Below are 21,137 nucleotides of genomic sequence, written 5' to 3' on the forward strand. Positions count from 1 at the left end.
GTTGTGGTTTCCACTGGCTTGGGGGCCTTGAAGGATACCACTCCAGTCTTAAGAAGTGTGAAGTTTGCTTTTGAGAAGTTCTTCACTGTGGTCTTTTTGCTGGGGTGGGGCGGGATGTGGATCTCCAGTGAGATTAATTTATGGTCTGATCTCACCAATGAGGGATATACTTCCGGTGTGGAGCATTTTGTCCCCATGTTTGTGATGATCAGGTCTAGTATATTTTCTCCTCTTGTGGGAATGCTGACTAGTTGTTCCATAGCATTTGAGTTTATGAACTCAAAGAACCTTTGGGCTAGGGTGTTGGGGCTTGAGTAATGTTCCCAGTCTATGTTTGGGTAGTTGAAGTCACCCAATATGATGGTGTTTGGAGAGACATTCATACTCTCCAGTGTCTTCAGGAAGGCTGTGTGGGTTTCCTGAGTTTGAGAAGGTGGTCTGTAGCATGTTACAAACTGTAGGGCAGTTTTACCTATGGTTAATTGCACCTGGATGGTCTCCGATAACCTGGAGGTGTGGGTATCCTTTATGAATATGGATACTCCCCCTCCTTTTGTGGTTCGGTCCGGAACGCATGATATGAGGTATAACCTGATAGTGCTGGGGTGCTCTCAGGAGCCTTGAACCAGGTTTCAGTCACAGCACAGACATCGATGTTCTCCATACTGAGGAGGGCTTCGAGGGTGTGCATCTTGAGGTTTAGACTTCTGGCATTGAGCAGTATTACCCTTAGTTTTTCTCCATTTTTGTTTTCTAGGGCGGTAGGTTTATCATTTGAGCCTTGCCTAAAAAAGGCACTATGGGGGTGGCAAGAGCCTTTGCCAATATCCGGAAGCCCAGGGGTGACAGGTGCAAGCCATCCCTTGCGAAGCAGCGTGGCTTGTCAAGCATGTCATCCCAGGCAGACAGACAGACATTGGATCCCCTTAGAATGACACCAGTAATTAAGCCAATTATTAAAGCTGATCATTTTGTCTCTGTATTGTGGCATCATTCTTGGTGAGGGTAGGATACTGCTCAGGGTCAGGGTCATACCGGCCTGGGCTACATAATCTGAGAGCTCCTCTATGTCTCTTTTCATGTAGTCCAGGGAGGTATGTCTCAGGTCGTTCACACCGACATGGACAATGACAGAGTCATACTTGTACTTGCTGTGGAGTGACCTGAGTGCTTGTGTTATGTGACGGATTCTAGTGCCTGACAGGCAGCTTACTGTGATCTTTTCCTTGTTCAATCTGGTGAGTGGGACATCAGTGTGTCTGACTATGGAGTCACCTATAACAAGTGTGTCTGGCATTGTGTTTGGCCTTAAGGGCTGTGACTGTTTAGCACACTGACTTTGAGAACTATGTGTTGCATGTCTTATGTCTTGAGGTGGCAGTTGCTTGAGTGTCTGCTTTGGAGGCCTCTGTAGTTTTGGTAGATTTTTGATCAGTGCCTCTGAGTATGTCTTTGTGTGTTTATGTGTTTGTTTTGCAGTTGTGATAGTTCTATGTGAAACTGGGTTTGTGGTGCGTGGTTTCCTTCTCCTCCTGTCTGGTCTTGCCAGTCCTGAGTTGAGAGAGCTCAGCCTCCAGTTTGGCTATATAGTTGCATCTCTCACATGTATTTGTGTTTTGTGGGAGAAGGAGTGGGTTGTCTGTGTACATGAGGCAATTGTAACATTGCCTCAAGATGCCCAGATTCACCAGCTGAACAGGAGAGGACGCTAGCAACTGACCCTTCGACATGCTAGAAAAAGTGAAAAAGTTTGCTGTGTAACTGAGTCAGAAGGGACCTATAGGGAAATGGGTACTCAAGGGGATTCTAGACTAATGTAGTACTTTGTTTAGTATACAAGTACTTTACCTATATAAAAATGCTTTAGGAGCAAGTGCTGAGCTTTTGAGATAGAGAATAGACTGTTTAGATTGCAAGTAGAGAAGTTCTAAGGGAAAAATTGAAGAGCAGACTTTACGGAGCCAGAAATAGTTTAACCTTGTTTAACCGGCGCTGCCCGATGGTGCTCTATGGGCAACTCCGCACTAAATCACGCAAAAGCACGCTAAAGCGGGCTTTAATATTGGTATATAAATGCTTTTTAAGGTTGATTTAAATGTCTTAAGAAGCAGTTTGTGGACACTGCAAAAGCACTAACATACTTTAAAATAAAATCATGGTGGTTTTAGTTCCTTTATGCATTGTCGTGGTTCACTACATGTGTTACTGGAAGTTGGTGGATATGTTTTAAAGAAAAATATAAAAAAAGTTTCTTGGAATGTATAGAGAATAAGAGACAGAAAGAAAAAAAATATAATACATTAGGGAAAGAAATATTTAGAAAATCAATAAATGAAAAAATAACTTTTTTGTGAAAAAGAAAAAGAACTATGTGAAATAAATTAAGTAAAGATCGATAATTTACTATATAAACAAATATATTGTTTACAAGGAAAAGAAGAAGTGGCACCTTACTTAAATAAATTAGTTAAAGAAAATAAAAAAGTCATAAGGGAGTTAAAAGATAAAGAAGGAAATAAAGAATCAATACAAGAAGGAATATGTGAAATTATCAAAGAACATATAGTACAATCTTTTATTAAAGAGAAACAAAATGGAGTCAAAAATAGAAGTTAGCAAATTAACTAAAAAGATAATGAAAGTTTGGAACAAAATATAAGTATGAAATAGGTAAATGAAGTATTAAACAACATTAGTATGAATACAGCTACAAAGTTAGATGGTACTGAATATCATATGTACACTGAAATGGAAAACTGGCAAAAGTCATATTTTTTGAAATATTAAACAAATGGCTGGAATTGCAATACTAGATAAGGAAATATGTACAGGAGTGATATACTGATGTGGAAAAAAGTAAAAAAAAATTATATAAGAAACTGGAGCCCGAGAATACTAAATAATACAGACTATAAAATATTTATGAGAATAATAACTAAAAGTTTAAAAAATAGAACAGACACATTACTTGATCAGTCTTTGCTAGAAAGGGAAAAGGAAGTCAAGACTTATTATGGCTAATAAAAGAAGTAATAGATGATATTATAAAGAAAAAAGTATAAGCAAAGATTATGATGAGAGATTTAAGCAAGGCATTTGATAAAATACAGTAGTAGCATTATCTTTTCTTTGCTTATGAATGTCATAGTAAGCAAGATTAATAAAATGACAAATATTTCAGGATATAAGATAAGCACAGTTGTGTACACTTACCATAAATGTAGATGTTCAAGTGTATTCACTGTTGCAGTCATCACATTTGGGTTATCTGCCTGCAGGTAGCCATTACATCAGCTTTTCTCATCGTGCAGTGTCTGAAGCAGAAGCAGAAGCAGTTCACAAGTGTTGTTCGGCCACCTCCTGAAATTTTCATTTTTCCAGTTTCAGACCTGAAGTCTTCTAAAAGATAAGTACCCCATTGGGAATCCATTTTTTTTGCTCTAATCGATGTCAGAAAAAGTTAACAATTGTCTTGCCTGTGGAAAGTAAATCCCTCACAGAGATTTTCATTCTTACTGCGTCATCTGTTTAAGCCCAGACCACGACGTTCTTCGCTGTCAGTTTTGTGCCTTGTTTAATGACCAAACTATTCATCGTCAGGCTATCTTTGTCACTAAATTCTTTCCCTCTCGTTCTCCATATTCTGAAATGGCTTCGATATGCCATCTGACTACCGATCCACCGAAAAAATGTAAGGATAAAGACAAAGCCAGACTGCATAGGCCAGTACTCAGTGAGGTGCCTTCACAGCCCCTGATACCTGTTTCTACAGATTCACAGGCCTCTACTGAGACCCATTCGGAGTCTGGTATGCCGCGAGAGGCTTCTTCGATTATGGAACCTGCAGATGTCTCTACCTTGGAAGGGTCCAAAGCCGCTGTGCATGCACTAGCTTTTGAGGGTGTATTCAAGCCTTCCGATTTTCATATTAAACCGACAACTTCTTTTCAAACCAAAAATTCTGAATTTCTCAGGCCCAGTGTTTGCACCACGCCTAGGAAACCGACGACTAAAGAGCATTCTCAGGTCCACATGCCTCAGAAACAAATGCTTAGAATGACTGAAGATCTTATTACTTTAATTAGGGGAAGCCAGCCTTCCCTCTCGAAAAGACCAAGGACTGATTTTCCTTCTGATTCTTCAGATCATGAGTCTGTTGACTCTGATTCTTCTGATTACCAGGACATATCCTTATCTACCTATGAGGATTCTGATGCAGAAGATTCCATTACCTCGGCTTCCCACCAGAAGATTTTTCCTTTGGTGAAACCCTGCATACCCTTAGAGAACTTTTCTGCTGGGAGTGCCAGGACTACTCACAGTCCAAAAAGAGACTCAGGGAATTTTTAAACTTGCCTCAGCACAGGCCTCTAGCTATACCTCCTGTTCTGGAAATTGTAGATGATGTCTTCTTGGAATCCAGCTTTACCCCTGATACTTTGCCCCCAGCTCCTAGGAAACATGACAGGGACTAGAGAGTACCTGACTCTCACAAATTTCTCTTTAATAACCCTACTGTGTATCCAGAGACCATTTCCCAGGAAGCTAAAGGCATTAAGGTTACAACAGCCAAAAACCCTACCCCTTCAGACAGGGACTCTAGGGACTTAGACAGATGGGGTAAGAAGGTATACACCTCTGCTACTCTTGCCAACAGGGCTTTAAATTGCCAGTTTCATATGTTAAAGTATCAGCAACATATTATGGAACTAATTAAACAGAAAAAGATGTTGATTCCTGATTGTGCAGAACATAAGGATTTACAAGAGTTAATGCTTTCTGCTAACCAAGTTGGAAAACATACTTTGCAATATGGTTTTGATGCCTTAGAAGCATCTTGCATGTCTGCTGTCATTGGTTCTGTTCTTAAAAGGCATGCTTGGCTTAAGGAACAAACTTTGCCAGACCACGTCAAAGCAAAATTACTAGATGCACCATTAAATCAAGAATGTATTTTTGGCATAAAGCAGAAGAAGTCCTCAAAAGGATGGATGAAAAAGCTAAATAGATTTTCTACAGGTACAGCCACCTAGATTCAGTAGGCATTGGCCTTCAAAAAACTGGTCATTTCCAGTCCCTCCCAGACCTTCTCAGTCCAAACCCGGGGCAGCAGACCACCAAGACTAGTCTCAAGGTATGCACAGATCTAAGCAATGGAGTGCTCCCACCTCTAAAACAGGGAGTAGTAGTCTGCCATCCTATGGTAAAATCTCACAATGACTTATCCTTAACTCTTCCAAGCCTTGCTCAAGTACTTGCACCTTTAGGAGGAAAACTTGCTCTGCCTGCAAAAAACTGGGAGTACATCACTCAGGATAGATGGTTCTTAAACATTGTTTCCCAGAAATGCAGATTCCACTTCCACTCACTGACAACCCCAAGCGGATGGCCAGACCTCCCCCCAAATCAGTGGACAGAGGCACAAAGGCAAGTACTTTCTCTACTCAATATCAAGGCTATTCACCCTGTCCCAGCAGAGCAGAGGGGACAAGGTTTTTATTCCATACTGTTTCTGGTACCCAGAAAAGAAAACTCTTGGCACCCAATCCTGGATCTGTCTATTTTCAACACCTTTCTGGTGGTTCCAAAATTCAAAATGCTTACTCTCCATCAGCTGCTTCCTATGCTAAACATGGACCCCTGGCTAGCCAACCTAGACCTAAAAGAAGCTTATCTGCACATCCGCATAAGGGAATCATGCAGGAAATATCTATGTTTCAGAGCAGGCTCTATGTACTATCAGTTCTCTGCACATCCCTTTGGCTTATCTACTGCTCCCTGGGTATTCACAAAATGCCTAACTCCAGCCATTGCAGGCAGAGACGAATTCAAATTGACCCATACTTGGATGATTGCCTGATTCAGGCGGACAGTCAGGAATTACTTCTACAGCACCTGACATTTGTAAACAGACTTCTAACTTCACTGGGGTACACCATCAACAAAAGGAAATCACATCTGGTACCCAGCCAACAGATTGTATTCCTGGGAGCAAGCGTGAACACAGCTTCCCAGATGGCATTCCTCACTCCAGAAAAACAAATTTATTTGACAAACTACTTCAATCTACTGGCCACCAAAACCCAGCTATCTGCAAGAAAAGTACTGCAAGCCCTAGGGTTTATGGCCTCCTGCATTCTAATTCCATATGCAAGACTGCATATGAGGAAACTTGAATGGTACTTAAAATGTCTCTGGTGTCAACAATGATTCTTATCATTCCTTGCCTAAGGACAGAGTTCCTTTGGTGGGCAGAGGCCTGCTACCACAACAAGGGACTCCTTTCACTCAACCCCCTGCCGCCCAAACCCTAACAACAGATGCATCAGACTATGCATGGGGGGGGGGGGCTCACATGGCAGGACAATGCATTCAAGGCAAATGGAGCCCAAAGCAAATGCACCTGCATATCAGTCAAAAAGAAATGCTAGCTGTACAGAATGCTCTGACAGCCTTCAAAGGCCTTATTCTTCCAGGACAACTATTCATAAAGACGGACAACACCACAGTTATATAGTACATAAACAAACAGGGGGGAACCCATTCCTACCTACCCTGCAGATTAACCATGGCTCTGTACACAGCCTTGAGCAACCAAGTACATCTGCAAGCTCAGTTCCTGCCATGCAAACTAAATCCACTGGCAGATGACTTAAGCAGAAATCTAATGGACCCATACGAGTGGAAACTTTAACCCAACATGTTCAAGTTTCTGAGGCACAGGTGGGGGGCACCAGAGGTGGACCTCTTTGCTTCCCCTCTGAACTAGCAATTGAGCAAGTATTGTTCCAGAACTCCCCACAGCCAAACATGGAAAGTGAATGCCCTGTCCTTTACATGGGAAAACCTCTCAATCTATGCCTTGCCCCCTCTGCCCCTCCTCTTGAACGTTCTACTAAAGATCAAACAGGACAAGCCAAGGACAATCCCGATTGCACCAGACTGGCCACACCAGCACTGGTACCCTCTTTTGCACAGTCTGACAGTAGTGCCACCATGGCACCTGTCCCAGACCCTTTCCCTACTGTCCCAGCAGGAGGGCCAGATTTTGCATCCTCAGCTATAGACCCTGAACCTAGCAGCCTAGCTCATCCCCTGAACTCATCATAAGCAACCCTCAATAAACAGGTGCTGGATGTCATCCTTGAGGCAAGGATGCCTAGTACTAGAAAATCCTATTTGGAAAAGTGGAAAAGATACCTTTCTTGGAACCAGTCTCAGGGAATGGACACAACTTACCTCATATACTAGATTACTTAACAGAAATGGTCCACAAAGGCCTATCCTTCTCTTCAATTAAGATTCATGCCTTTGCCATCTCAGCTCATTATAATGCTGAGCCACCCCTCTTCTCTCATCCTCTGGTCAAACAGTTCCTGAGAGGAGCCAAATATTTAAGACCCCCAGGAGAGCTCCTACTCCAACCTGGGACCTTAATTTTGATTGGCAAAGCTCACACTTCCTCTCTTTGAACCTGCTCTACAGCAGAATTAAAATTCCTCTCATGGAAAACAGCTTTACTTCTAGCCATCACTTCAGCAAGAACAGTGTCTGACTTGCAGGCCTTATGGCAGTGGAACCCTTCATTATCTTCCATCCAGACAGGGTTTCCCTCAGGACTAACCCAACATTTATGCCCGAGGTGGTCAATAGTGTGGCTTTAAACCAATCCATTCATTTGCCAACTTTTTTCCCTAATCCTCAGAATAAAAGGGAAAGCATCCCGCACTCCCTGGACATACACAGGCAGCTTAGGTTCTATCTGGACAGGACTAAGCCTTGCAGGAAAACTGAACAGCTGCTAGTCAGCTTTGCTGCAGAGGCAGAGGGCAAGGCCATCTCAAAGCAAACATCTCTTAATGGATAGCACACTGCATCCATTTCTGCTACAAACACCATGGGAAACCTACTCCACAGGGGATCAGAACACATTCCACTAGGGCTACATCTACCTCTACAGCCTTTCTCGGGGGAGTCCCTACCAGGGACATCCTGGAAGCTGCAACCTGGGGCTTTGTACATACTTTCACCAAGCATTACCACTTACCTATCTTTTCTAAATCCAGAGCAGGATTTGCCACAGCAGTCTTAGAGTGCCTGCTTGGCAGCCCTAATGCTTCTTGACTGCCTCCACCCATCCTCAGCTTTGGTATTTAACCCAAATGTGACGACTGCAACAGTGAAACATGAAGAACCTAGTACAGATGTATACACTTGCCATAAATGTAGCTGTTCAAGTGTATTCACTGTTGCAGCCCTGGTTACCCTCCCTCCAGCACCCTGATGTCTCTTTACTTCTACCTATCCTTTTTGTTTGGCATACCTTATATCATTGGTACTTGCTTTTTGCTAGGGGTGTTCCACACCATGTAATTGCTTCCTATTTAGGGGGCTCCTCACATCTGGGACAAGAAAAACTGATGTAATGGCATTGGTTGCATGTTTTATACCCCCTAACGACCTGACGTCATAGATGAAGCGACAGCATCCAACACAGAAATCCCAAGACTCTGGTATTCAGGCTGACTAAGGGCTACCTACAGGCAGATAACCCAAATGTGATGACTGCAACAATGAAACAGGAAGAACATCAGATGAATTGCAATTACCTATAATGTATACATATGCTGATGACATTGTGCTAATCACCAGAAACAAAGGATGGATGAAAGAAATAAGCGAAAGATTAAATAAATCATTAAGGAAGATTGGTCTATGTATAAATAAAGAAAAAAGTAAAGGTTTTGGATGTAAGGGAAATATAAGAGACATAAAATGTAACGAAGAGACTATAGATGTATTAGGAATTGTATTTGGATTAAATAACTATAAGCAAAAACAATGGGATAAAGTGTTTCACGAAATAAAGGCTATATGTACCTTTCGGAAAACATTTAGATTATCATATAGGAAGAAATATATTTGATAAATGATGTTTTACTAGATAAAATCCCATATATAGCTAATACTTATAAGATGCCAATGCAATATAAAAAATAATTAATGTTTATCATATTTTCCTTCATATGGGGATCAAGACTGAATACAGTCATGAGGGGAATTTTGTATATGAAGGAAGAACAAGGAGAATTAGGCCTAATAAACCCAGTTGTTTTTGCAGCATCACTGAATTTATATAGAGCTTTAAATTTTATATGAAAGAAAGTAAAAACCTGAGAACATTTATTTTATAACATAAATATAAATTTGGGGGTGATGGAAAGAAGAAAAAGACTTAAAGTGATATGAATGAATTTATTTTTCTTTATTTTACATTTGTTTACCAGGAAAGTCCAACTGGAAAAAAATGCCCTTTTTTAGCAGAGGCCTGTGAAGAAAAGCTCCACTTTTATAAATAACTGTACGATACATAAACAACTTACAGATACAAATGTTGATTCAATCTCAGACACAAGCACAAAATGAAAAATACATGTTATACATTTCACTAATACAACCATATAGTCTAGGTAGGAATAAAATGAATAGCAGTACTGTGACTGAAGGTAAGAAACAAAAAAGCAAGCAAGTTAAGTATACATATGCTTAATATAGCAATAACCCATGCCTGGGTGTGGGTAATGTGGAATTTACCCACGGTTGGCGTGGTTTGGTCCCGAGGGCGAAGCCTGAGGGACCAAACAAAGACAACCGTGGGTAAATCCCGCATTACCCACACCCAGAAGTGGTTTATTGCTATTATACTATGAAATTATTTAAGAAAATAAATAATTACTTTTCTTAAATAATGGCAATGTATAATGCCTCTTTGCTGCCCTTCCGCAGCTGGCTGGTATCCGCGACAGTTCTGATGTACTGCACATGCCTACACAGTACATCAGAGCTGTGGCCAAAAGCAACGGAAAAAGCAAGATCTCCGTTGCTTTTTACTGTTTCGCTATGTTAAATGGGTTTAACATAGTGAGACAGCTTTAAAATAAGCAACGGTTCATTGCTTATTTTAAAGCTGTCTCGCTATGTTAAACCCATTTAACATAGCGAGACAGGTTTAAAAAAAAGCAACGGAGAAAGCAAGATCTCCGTTGCTTTTTACACACTGTGTCGCTATGTTAAAGGAGTTTAACATAGCGAGACAGCTTTAAAAAAAGCAACGGAGATCTCCGTTGCTTTTTTTAAACCTGTGTCGCTATGTTAAACTCTTTTAACATAGTGACACAGTGTTTTAAAAGAGACTTATACTGATGGAAAAAGGTCCGGGCGACTGGACCTTTTTCCATTAGTATAAGTCGATTTACAACCTGCACGCTGGCCAATCAGCGTGCACGTTTTGGAATATTAATGGGGGGGTCATGGTATAATAGGGTATTATATTCAAATACAAAATAACTGGCTTGTTCTTTTAACTGCCTTGAAGCTAAATGTAGATATAAAGGAATACCAACATAAAATTATATTATGGAAATTAAAAGTGAATACGACTGAAAAGAATAGAAAAGAATGGCATGTAAATGTTATGAGAGTATATTATTTTATTCACCACTGGAAACACTTAGATATGAAAAAAAGAAAACGATAATAATGAGATATAAATGGTATAAGAATATACAGGAATATAAAGATTTCTTATGGACACCGTTTATAGGTAATTTGCCTGTTATGGTAAATATGCCCTACAAAATAAAATACAATATAATATGTATTAATTGCAAAGAATTTGAAACAACAGAGCATGTGTTTTTGAATTGCTTGAAAGTGAGTAAGTTATGGAAAGAGATATGTAAAAACAAATTGTTGAAATGTTTTACAAACGTCATCCAATCAAATATGGATATGACTGAATATGATTATTATAGTGATAAAAATATGAAGAAAATTGATAGAATAATATTTTTGTTTCATGGACATTATGGACTAAAAGATTAAATGAAATTAAGTTTAATGGAAAATGGATATTAGCATTAATTCTAAAGAAAATACATTTTTGGTTATGGAAAAAGGGAGGGGGCAGTATTTATTAAAACAAATTTAAGTTGCATTGTAAAAAGTGTAAATAGCTGTAACTAATGTAAATATGTATATGATCTTCTTCTTCTTTCAGCTTTTCCCAGTTAGGGGTCGCCACAGTGGATCACCATCCGCTCTTGATTGGCAGTGGAGTTTTACGGTGTCGAGTTGCCAGCCCGGCGCCCAACCTTCCACAGAAGGCACACACACGCACGCACTCACACCTACGGCCAATGTAGTGTGGCCAATCCACCTACAGCATGTCTTTGGGATGTTGGAGGAAACCAGAGCACCCAGTGGAAACCCATGCGACCACAGGGAGGACATGCAGACTCTGCACAGAAGGCACCCCAGCCGAGGACCGAACCGGAGAACCTCTTGTTGTGAGGCGTAAATATGTATATAATAAGTATTGTATATATAAGTGAGATTAATCAATAAACCCCCCCACTCTTTGGAGAAGCTAGATGGTATTGTAGGGCTCCTACAGATGTAACAAATTGGCTTAAGGGAAAAAGCAGCACAGAGAAGGACAGGATTCTGCTGCTGTTGCTTCTGCTGCAGCAGCATAGAAGAGGAAAGAAAAGCTATGAAGAGTATGGAGGTGAAAGCTGAGAAAAATTTGCTCAATGTGGAGCATCAGAATGTAAACATATATGATGGATGATACAAATGAGCTGTACATAGCTGTCTCAATGGAGAAGGAAGGAAGTGAATCTGTTTAAGTGGTGCAGATAACAGCGCTAGTAACAAGAGGGCTTGCAGATGATGTTCTGTTTTAAATAATTGAGCAAGGTTATAGTTTTGTTCTTTCATGGGGCCAGATGGCAGCAACATTAGAAATTATTGTACCCTAGTACTCCACATGGTCAGACTACACATAAGTGGGGGTGGGCTTTATGACTCTCATGCCAAGTAGCTGTATATGCAAATGATGCATGATTAACTGACATGCAGGTTTGCCAGTGACATAATTCATGTCAAGATTGGCTGACATTTAAGTTTCTGACTTTTTATCCTCCAGAAGAACAGTTTTTAAAATCTGTCCCTTTTTGGGTCCTTTACACCCCTTATTATTTTAGGCTTTGTGCAGATTTCTTGTACTAAGAGGTTGAGAGTTATGTACTCCACCTGAAATAACAGCACTGAATAGTAATCTGGCAAAGTCACTCAGGATCCAGACTCCACATCACCACAAAAAAGTTATCAGTCAGCTACATATCTCTCAAATGCCCTCATTTTCATAGAATGTTCAGATTTTTGTCTTGTACTTTTAATCCAGCCACTCACAAATGTTGTGGGTTTCTGGCAAATCACTAATGAATGAAGTCACTAAATAATAAATAATTTGAGTTTCAGGCTTCATCCATCCAGAAAATGCATGATAATGCAAAGCCTGTTATTCTAGCAACGTTCTAAGCTTATAAGAGCAATATTTAAAATATGTCCATATTTTTGGGCCTTAGTACCCCATTATTTTTGGCTCTGTACAGATAATTTGTGCTAAAAAAGTTGAGAGGTATGGTCACCTATGGTTTATTTATCACTCACCCCAGTTCTCCAGACATTAAAGTCCTTCATTCCATAGCTAGTAAGGCGCAGTAGTCAACATCTTAACACAAGAATCATGGACAAAGTCAAATATAACAAGAGACAGAGGTCTTTAATTAAAGACAAATATTGCATTTTAGTCTTATATACAGAGTGTTAGAAGAAAATTTGTTTAACTCACTTAAAATTAGCCTGTACTGGCATGACAAATACCTGATGAAAATTCATGAGGCCAGTGAGGACATGCCATGAATATTCATTTAATATTTGTACACGTCAACAGGTGGTGCTGGATAATGGGTAGATTTTGGGTGGTTCTTGCTACTGCGCACCCTAACACACTAATGCCCTAAGCTTTTCAGAAGTGCTGCAAATGGTAATGTGGAGAAGAAACTAGGAGATGTGGCAGCAAAAAATACAGCAGTTAAAACTTACGCAGCAGTGACAGAAAATAATATAGGAAAGTAGCAGCTAACTGTAAAGGTGTCTAGTTTTGTAGCAACATGTAATGCAGTAATGAAACATATGCAGTAGTGACAGAAGGCAAAAAAGGAAAGTAGCAACAAACTATAGGTAAAGCTGTTTTCAAAAACAAGAGAAGACCAACAGTGAGAATATGAACAAAAATGACACTGCAATAGACAAATACAACCAGAGTTTATCTAAAAAGTCCTATCTTGGTTTGTGATTTACTGTGCAGTTGACTGGTAAGAGAAGTTTTATTTAAACTTATATGATATTTTTACCACTGTTTTTCACTGTTTGTAGGAAGGAAGGGATAGCTTGTTGACAAGGAGATATACTTTGATTTATATTTTGCTGTTTTAACTTTAATTTTCACTGTTGGTTGTTAGATAGGGATAGAGTTTAGGCAGGTAAGCTTAACCATCCCAAAGAGTTTAGTCAGTTATGAATTTACACAGACAGCAGAGAGGACAATCCAGAGCTTAAGTAAACAATCCTATTTTGGTCTGTGATTTACTGATCTTTACTGTTAAAAAGAAGTGTGACTGTGCATGATACTGAGTGATAGTGTAAAGGAATTACTGCTTTTGTCTGATTTGCAGAAGAAACTGTCAATCAAGCACGAGACTCTGGACTCATTGTATCCACAGTACTGCTAGATCTTTCGAAAGCCTTTGACACCATCTCCCATACGCACCTTCTTCATCATCTGACTAACCTCAATCTCTCCCGTAATACTCTGTCCTGGTTCTCCAGTTACCTATCTGACAGATCTCAAGCTGTCAAATGGAAGAACTCCTCCTCTTCCTTCTTGCCTACACCTACTGGTGTTCCTCAGGGGTCCATCCTTGGACCCATGCTTTCCAACATCTTTATAAATAACCTTCACACCATCATCCCCGACACCACAGTCATCCAATACGCTGATGACTCTACCTTGGTCTGTTCTGCCCCCAACTTTCCTGAACTACTGACCAAAACTCAATTAGCCTTTTCCACTACAGAGAACTGGATGCACCAAAACCACCTTTCACTCAACTCCAATAAATCTAAAATACTAATTTTCCTCCCCTCCAAGGTTTCCTCCTTGGACAAAAACACTTTCAATGTCCTAAGCCAAACTAACACTGCCATTGAAGTGGTCCCCTCTGCAAAACTCCTTGGCATTACCATAGATGAACACCTCAAATTCGATCTTCACATACAACAAAACATAAAGAAAACCCACCAAAAGCTAGGTATGCTATATAGGAACAATCATTTTCTTTCCAACTCCTCTAGGCATATCCTGGCAATCACCTACCTCCTACCTTCCCTTCTACATGGAGCTCCTCTTCTAACCAATTTGTCTGTTACCAACACCTGTAAGCTCGAAGCTTGCTATAATAAGATCTCTAAATTTGCCACCAAATCCAAAACATCAACTCACCACTGCCTCAGCCTACAATCTCTGAATTGGTTAGAACTCCCTAACCACCTAGACTATCTGCAACTAACCATCACTCACAAACTAATATTCTCCCCTGATAAATGCCCAGCCTTAAAGAACATCCTTCCTCCATACATCCCTAACAGATCACTGAGATCTGAACACCAAAACCTAATCTCCATTCTCAAACCCAAACATCCCGCTGGCCAGCTTCTACTTTCCTTCTCTCTAGGTAAAAAATGGAACTCTCTGCCTCCTTCTCTTAGGACTATACCCAACACTGAATCCTTCAAGACCCAACTTTTAAAAATGGAACTCTCTGCCTCCTTCTCTTAGGACTATACCCAACACTGAATCCTTCAAGACCCAACTTTTCCTTCACCTATCTTCCAAATGGAAATTCTCCTGCTTTCACCCCACATAAATTCTAGGGATCCCCCACTAAGCTCCCCTTACTCCCACTCCACTATACTCTCATACTTATTCTTATTGCTCCAAAGAACCAGAACTAGCAGACTTTAATTGACTCCAAGCATGTAAATATTGTAATCATCTGAAAAAAAAAATTCTGTTGTTAAACTGTCTCATAATGTATACTACACTTTGCAATTCTTGAATGTATGAATCCTACTCTCGTATTTCTCTTTGTAACCTTTATTTTGCTTTTTGCAACCTATACTGTATTGTATTTCACTTTGTAACATTTATTTGCATTTTGCAACCTTTATTGTATTATATTGTTAATGGAGCTTTTCTCCTCAGGCCTCCACTGAAAATGGGCACTTCTTGGCCCAGTGGACTTCCCCGGTAATCAAACTGATAATAAATAAATAAATAATTGTATGGTCAGAACAACAACTTTACTGTACTTACTTTAGTCTTTAGTATGCATTGCTTGTGTGTTTTTTCTAATAGAAGTTGATTTAAGTTCTCTTTGAATTCTGTGGTCACTGATTTTAATTATTCTTTTATTTATAAGTTTTTATTCATTTGAATCCACCTTGGATCCCGGAAACTACCATCCCATCAGTTTGACAAGCCTTATCTGCAAGGCCATGGAGCGTATTATCATAGAACTTATAAACAAAGACATTGGCAACCTTCAAACACTGGACCCCCCCCAGTTTGGGTTTGTGAAGGGCCGATCTTGTCTCCTGAACCTGATTGACTTCTTTGAATCAGTCTTCAGAGCCATGGACAAGGGTAAGGTGGTCCACACATCCTATCTAGACCTTGCCAAGGCCTTTGACACCATCCCCCACTCTGGAATCATAGATAAACTTACTAAGTTGGGCATTAATCCCTATGTCACCCAATGGGTTGCTAAATGGCTTACTGATAGAACCCACACTGTAAAAGTAGCCAACTCCAAATCCAGCTCCAGACAAGTGACAAGTGGAGTACCTCAGGGTTCAGTCCTGGGGCTGCTCTTGTTTGGCATCTACTTCTCTGAAGTACAGGTCAACACTAAGGGACTCTGAGCTAACAAAGTTTGCAGATGACTGCAAACTGGGAGCCATTATTGAATCCCAAATGATGTGGATACTCTACAAAAGGGCCTTACAGAAACAGATGCTTGGTGCCAGAGCCATGGGCTCAAGCTCGATGCCAAGAAATGTATTGTTATCCCTTTGGGAAAAAACATGTATCCATGAATTACCATATAGGTGGCAGTACACTAAACACAGAAAGTGTGATAAGAGACTTAGGGACACAGGTGGACAGTGGTCTCACCTTCGATAACCACATTGCCACAACAGTCAGGAAATCCTTCTATGTGGCACACCTCATCACGAAGGGCTTTTCATCCAGAAAGAAGGAGGTCATTGTCCCACTGTACTCATCCCTCATTAGACCCATTATAGAATACAATGCCCCATTTGGTATGTACCTCTCAAGACATCTGCAACAACTGGAAAGGCCTCAGAAATACCTCACTAAAAGAATCACAGGCCTAAAGCAGATGCCCTACGCTGACCGCCTTAAAAAACTCCAGCTATACTCTGTCGCATATCGTCTACTCAGAGGCAATCTCTGCTTAACATACAAGGCCATGTCAAACCAGAGCTGTTGGACATGCTACACTTAAAGAAATCCCAATCCCTCAGAGCTACACACTCCAGGGATCTAAACCTTGTCATCACAATAAACAAAACATGCTGGAGGGATAGATTCCTGACCCAGAGACTCCCCAGACTCTGGAATAGATTGCCCAAACATGTCAAGCAGAGTGCCTCTTTGGATCTCTTCAAGAGGAACCTTGACAATTGGATGGGAGAAAGGAAATTCACCCCAGGGATCACGTCAGTCGCCCTGCTAGACAGGGGTCCAGGAAAGTAAATAATGTGGGAAGAAATAGCCAGGGAATTGTTATGGCTAGGCTTGTATAGGCCCTAGGGCTGATAGCCTAGTACCAACCTATGAACCTATGAACCTATGAAGCTGAATACGGATTCCTTAAATGACTATGCCATTAATGATTTTCTAAAGCCTAAATATCTTTTACAGTATTATGAATGCTATGCATATTTAAAGGTAGCACTTGATAACATTGGCAATCTGTGTTCCTCATGTCAAAAGTTGGATGATTTGCTTACCATTGTTAGAAAATCTAGACTTACTAATGATGATTGCACTTGTGCAATTGGCATGGCTTGAAGAACTGTTGTTATGTATTAATGATTGTACTTGTGAGATAAATAATGTTAGGGAAAGAGCAAATAACACACATTTAGGAAAGAATGTGTCTATTGTCTGTAAAGATCACTCAATCCCTATGAAAGAAGATGATACTCCTGACAACGTTGGAATTCTGGATGCAGGTATTCAGCAATCAATGGATTCAGAGTGCTTAGAAGAACTAAAAAGAAAGAAAGGATGAAGTTCAGAACAAATAACCAGGAAGGAAAAGAAACTAATAAATGTCTGTAAAATAAAGAGAATATGTAGTAAAAAGGAAACTACTTTGTTATGTAACACACAGCTTATAGGGAGCAATATTTTTTCTATCAGAAAAGCTTCAGTCTACAGAAAAAGGTATCATTTTTCCAAAAGAGAAAGTAGAAAAAACAGGCAAGAGGCAGGTGAAAAGGAAGAAATCACAACTGAATGTGGAAGGATTGAAGAACATTACTGTAAGAAAAAAGAAGACAAAGACAGATGTTGACTACAAGGCTCAAGCTGTGGATGTACAAAGCCAGTTGGATGAGAATTGTATGCTTGCAAATTTAATACACAATGAAAATGGTAGTATTAACAAGCCTAATGGTGAGGAAGATCTTCCCTTTGTAACAATTGATAGAGCAGATATTACTGTACTCGAAGTTGAAGATTCTTCAGATCTGGTCAGAAAAGATATTCTTGTAATTGGATGTTCAATTATTAGAGGAACTGATACTTACATTTGCAGAGATGATAATGAACATGAAATAGTGTTACGTTTGCCAAGAGCAAAGATATAAGATGTGAGACAAGCTTTGGAATGCCTTAATGTAAGGAAGTGCTGATCTGTTTTTATTCATGCTGGTACAAATTATCTCATCCACTTGGACTCTCTGGCTGTTAGTAGGGAACTTAACAGCCCTCTTAGATAGTATAGCTTGTACTTGTGTTAGGGTGTATTTTTCACAAATCACATATAGAAAGGATAGTCAGATCACCGTGAAGGAAAATATTGTTTGGGTAAATACCTACAGAGAAAAAATGTTCCATTTTATAAAAATGGAAATGTGTAGAACATCCAAGCTTAGTTTGGGGCCCATATGTGTTCAGAAAGGATGGCGTGCATTTGTCAAGATCAGAGAAGAAAATTTTTGCAGCAGATATTTTGCAATATTTAACAAACACTATGTAGCATTTTTGCCAGGTCAGAATTCTAACAGTTCACAGATAACATTTGCTGCATCTCTGATGGTTTTTAATGCTAGCAGTATTAATAATAAAGTTTTTTTTAATTAGAAAATTTCCTACATTTCCACAAGATTGTTGTTGTTATTGTTTCTAAAGCAGCATTAAAGAACAATGACTGGAAACTAGTTTTGTTGAGGTATAAATGTTTTTACTGTTAACAGATATTCTAACAAAAAAAAACCAGGTAGAGGTGTTATGATAGGAATTAAAGATAGTTATGAGACCTGTGTTTATTACATGTTCAATGACAACACCAATATTATAGACTGTGTAACTGACTATAAAGATAACCCTGGAATGTATAACAATTGTTGAAGTATATAGACCACCAAATTCAAGAGCTGATGACCTAGATGAATTCATATATATCTTGCATGAAACACAGGAGGGGACTTAAATTTAAGAAAAACAGACTGGAATGATATTGATTCAATGACATTAGTGTGGAAATTATTCACAACATATATTCAGGAACAGCGATTGATTCAGATTGTAAAAAAGCTTTCCAGGGAATGGAACATACTAGACATTGCTTGTGTTCCTAAAACAATTACTACCATTGATGTGCAGTGATCATGGGGTTATAAAGGTTAATTTGTTGCTAGATAATTCTGCCAAACTGAAATATAAACCAATCTAAACCAATGCACAAAAGATTAATTATAGATTATATGGAAGCAAAACAGTCACTATATACAACTTACTGGAGTGATATGTTCATTGGAAAAACTGCAGATGGAATGTGAAATGTTTTGAAAGAGAAACTGAGTGCAGAAAATAAAAAAAATGTTTAACAACAGAATCTAGTCATACACTGTCAGGGGATATATTTCAATAAGAACAAGATAACTGATTAAGGTGAGAGACAAAAATATAAGAAATGGAAGAGAGGTCAAATTACAACTATGAAAATTGAAATAAATGAGCTGGCCAATTAAGCATACTGTAAGACAAGATAAAGACAATTTTGAAGAAAATTTATATAAAGATATTTAGCATAATAGGAAATCTTTTCATAGATACATAAAATGTGGAAGGAGTAAAGACATACAGATTGATAATCTGTGTGCAGATTCTAAAATTTATTCTTGGAGACAACAGATTATACAAGACCTTATACAAACCAGTTTGATTCCACAAATGGGGTGTTAAGTTGTCATAGTGACATCCAAGTAACCACAGAGACTGAAATCAAATTAGATTATAATGAAAAAGAACTGTGCAAGCTACTCTAAACAAAGCACAGGGAGGAGGCAGCATTAGTAATAATTACCTAAGAACACCTCAGCAAGAACTTACAGTACCATTATATCTATCATTTACTGGGTCATATAAATATGGGGAGATTCCTCAGGATTGGAGACATGCCCTTATTAAATCTGTGTTTAAGGGAAAGGGTAGTTTGACATACCCAGAGTCATGCAGATCCTTAAGTCCACTTTCATGATGTGGAAAATACTGGAAAAGGTAATACTGGATAAGTTATTTTCAGAATTGCATAGGTTGGGACTTGAAACCATATATCAGCATGCATATGTTGAAAACAGATCTATTACCACCTGTAACATGAAATTTTATAACAATATAATCACAGATATGAATGAAAAATTGTGTTGTGATATAATGTATATAGATTTAACTTCAGCATTTGACAGAGTCATATACAAAACACTGATCACTAAATTAGAACAACTATTTGACGTACTCTTGATAAGATGGATAGCTGCATGGCTTACAAATAGGATGTGGCAAGTATCATACATCAATTGGAGAGGTGAAATTCTTGGTTACAGTCAGGGTGTCCTGCAGGGCTCTGTCCTAGTTCCTTACTTATTTTTATTGTATCCTTCAGATCTAACATCTTCATCTGAGGTGTTCTACACTCTATATGCAGATGACCTGAAATTAGATAAACTGATTACATGTGCTACAGCTAAGGCATGTCTGCAAAAGAACTTGACTAACTTGACTGTTTGGGCACAGGAGAATAATATACGATAAATACATCAAAAAACAATCACATACAATTTGGGAGCATAAATTGCAAGGTGAATATTTAATAGAGCATACAGTGATTGAAACTGTAGATTCATTTAAGGACCAGGGTATATGGGTAGATCCAGTTTTGAGTTTTTCTAATCATATCAACCAATTAAAAAATATTAATAAAGTCTAGTAAATCAGAAATGAAATAATTCTTAGTTACATTAGACTCAAAATTGAGTAAGGAATAACATTATGGAAACTTTATAAGAAAGCAAATATAAGTAAACTGGAAAGAGTAAAGCAGCAATATACTAAGGGCATCCATGGATGTGAAACTTTAAGTTATTATGACAGACTGAAATATCTGAACTTGTACAGTGTCTCTTACAGATATCTAAAAGGAGATCTTATTCAAATATAGAGGGCATTTAGAGACAACTACATCTCAGAATGTTTGGGGGTATCAAAAAGTAGTAGAAAATCATCAGACAACCTATGTAAAAGATTCTACATGATTGAGAAGTGTAGTAATTGGTTGTCTGAGAGAGCAGTTGATGCATGGAACAGACTACTAATTACATTAAAGCAAGCACTAGTTTAGCTATTTTTAAGAACAGCCTGAACACTTATTATGTGAGAAAGTACTTTGTTATATTGGCAGGCTCGAAGGGCACTAATGCCCGTGCTTGAAATATTTTTGTGTATGTATATATGTATGTAAATATTATGCATGGGACAACTTCGTTACTGTTCTGGGTTTTAAAGCTCAGGACATTTGGGTTTTATACATATCAGGACAATGACTTTTTGTGACATAACATTTGAAACTGAG

At 38.9% G+C, this 21,137-nt stretch overlaps 1 protein-coding gene across 2 annotated transcripts in view; it reads right to left on the reverse strand.

Moving 5' to 3' along the window:
* The window catches only part of LOC122794329 (mucin-3A-like), a 1,511,548-nt gene that overhangs the window by 31,876 nt on the left and 1,458,535 nt on the right, over positions 1 to 21,137 (reverse strand). The window lies entirely within an intron of this gene.

This window comes from Protopterus annectens, chromosome 2.part1, assembly GCF_019279795.1.
Source record: "Protopterus annectens isolate FY-2018-M chromosome 2.part1, PAN1.0, whole genome shotgun sequence".
Taxonomy (NCBI): domain Eukaryota; kingdom Metazoa; phylum Chordata; order Ceratodontiformes; family Protopteridae; genus Protopterus; species Protopterus annectens.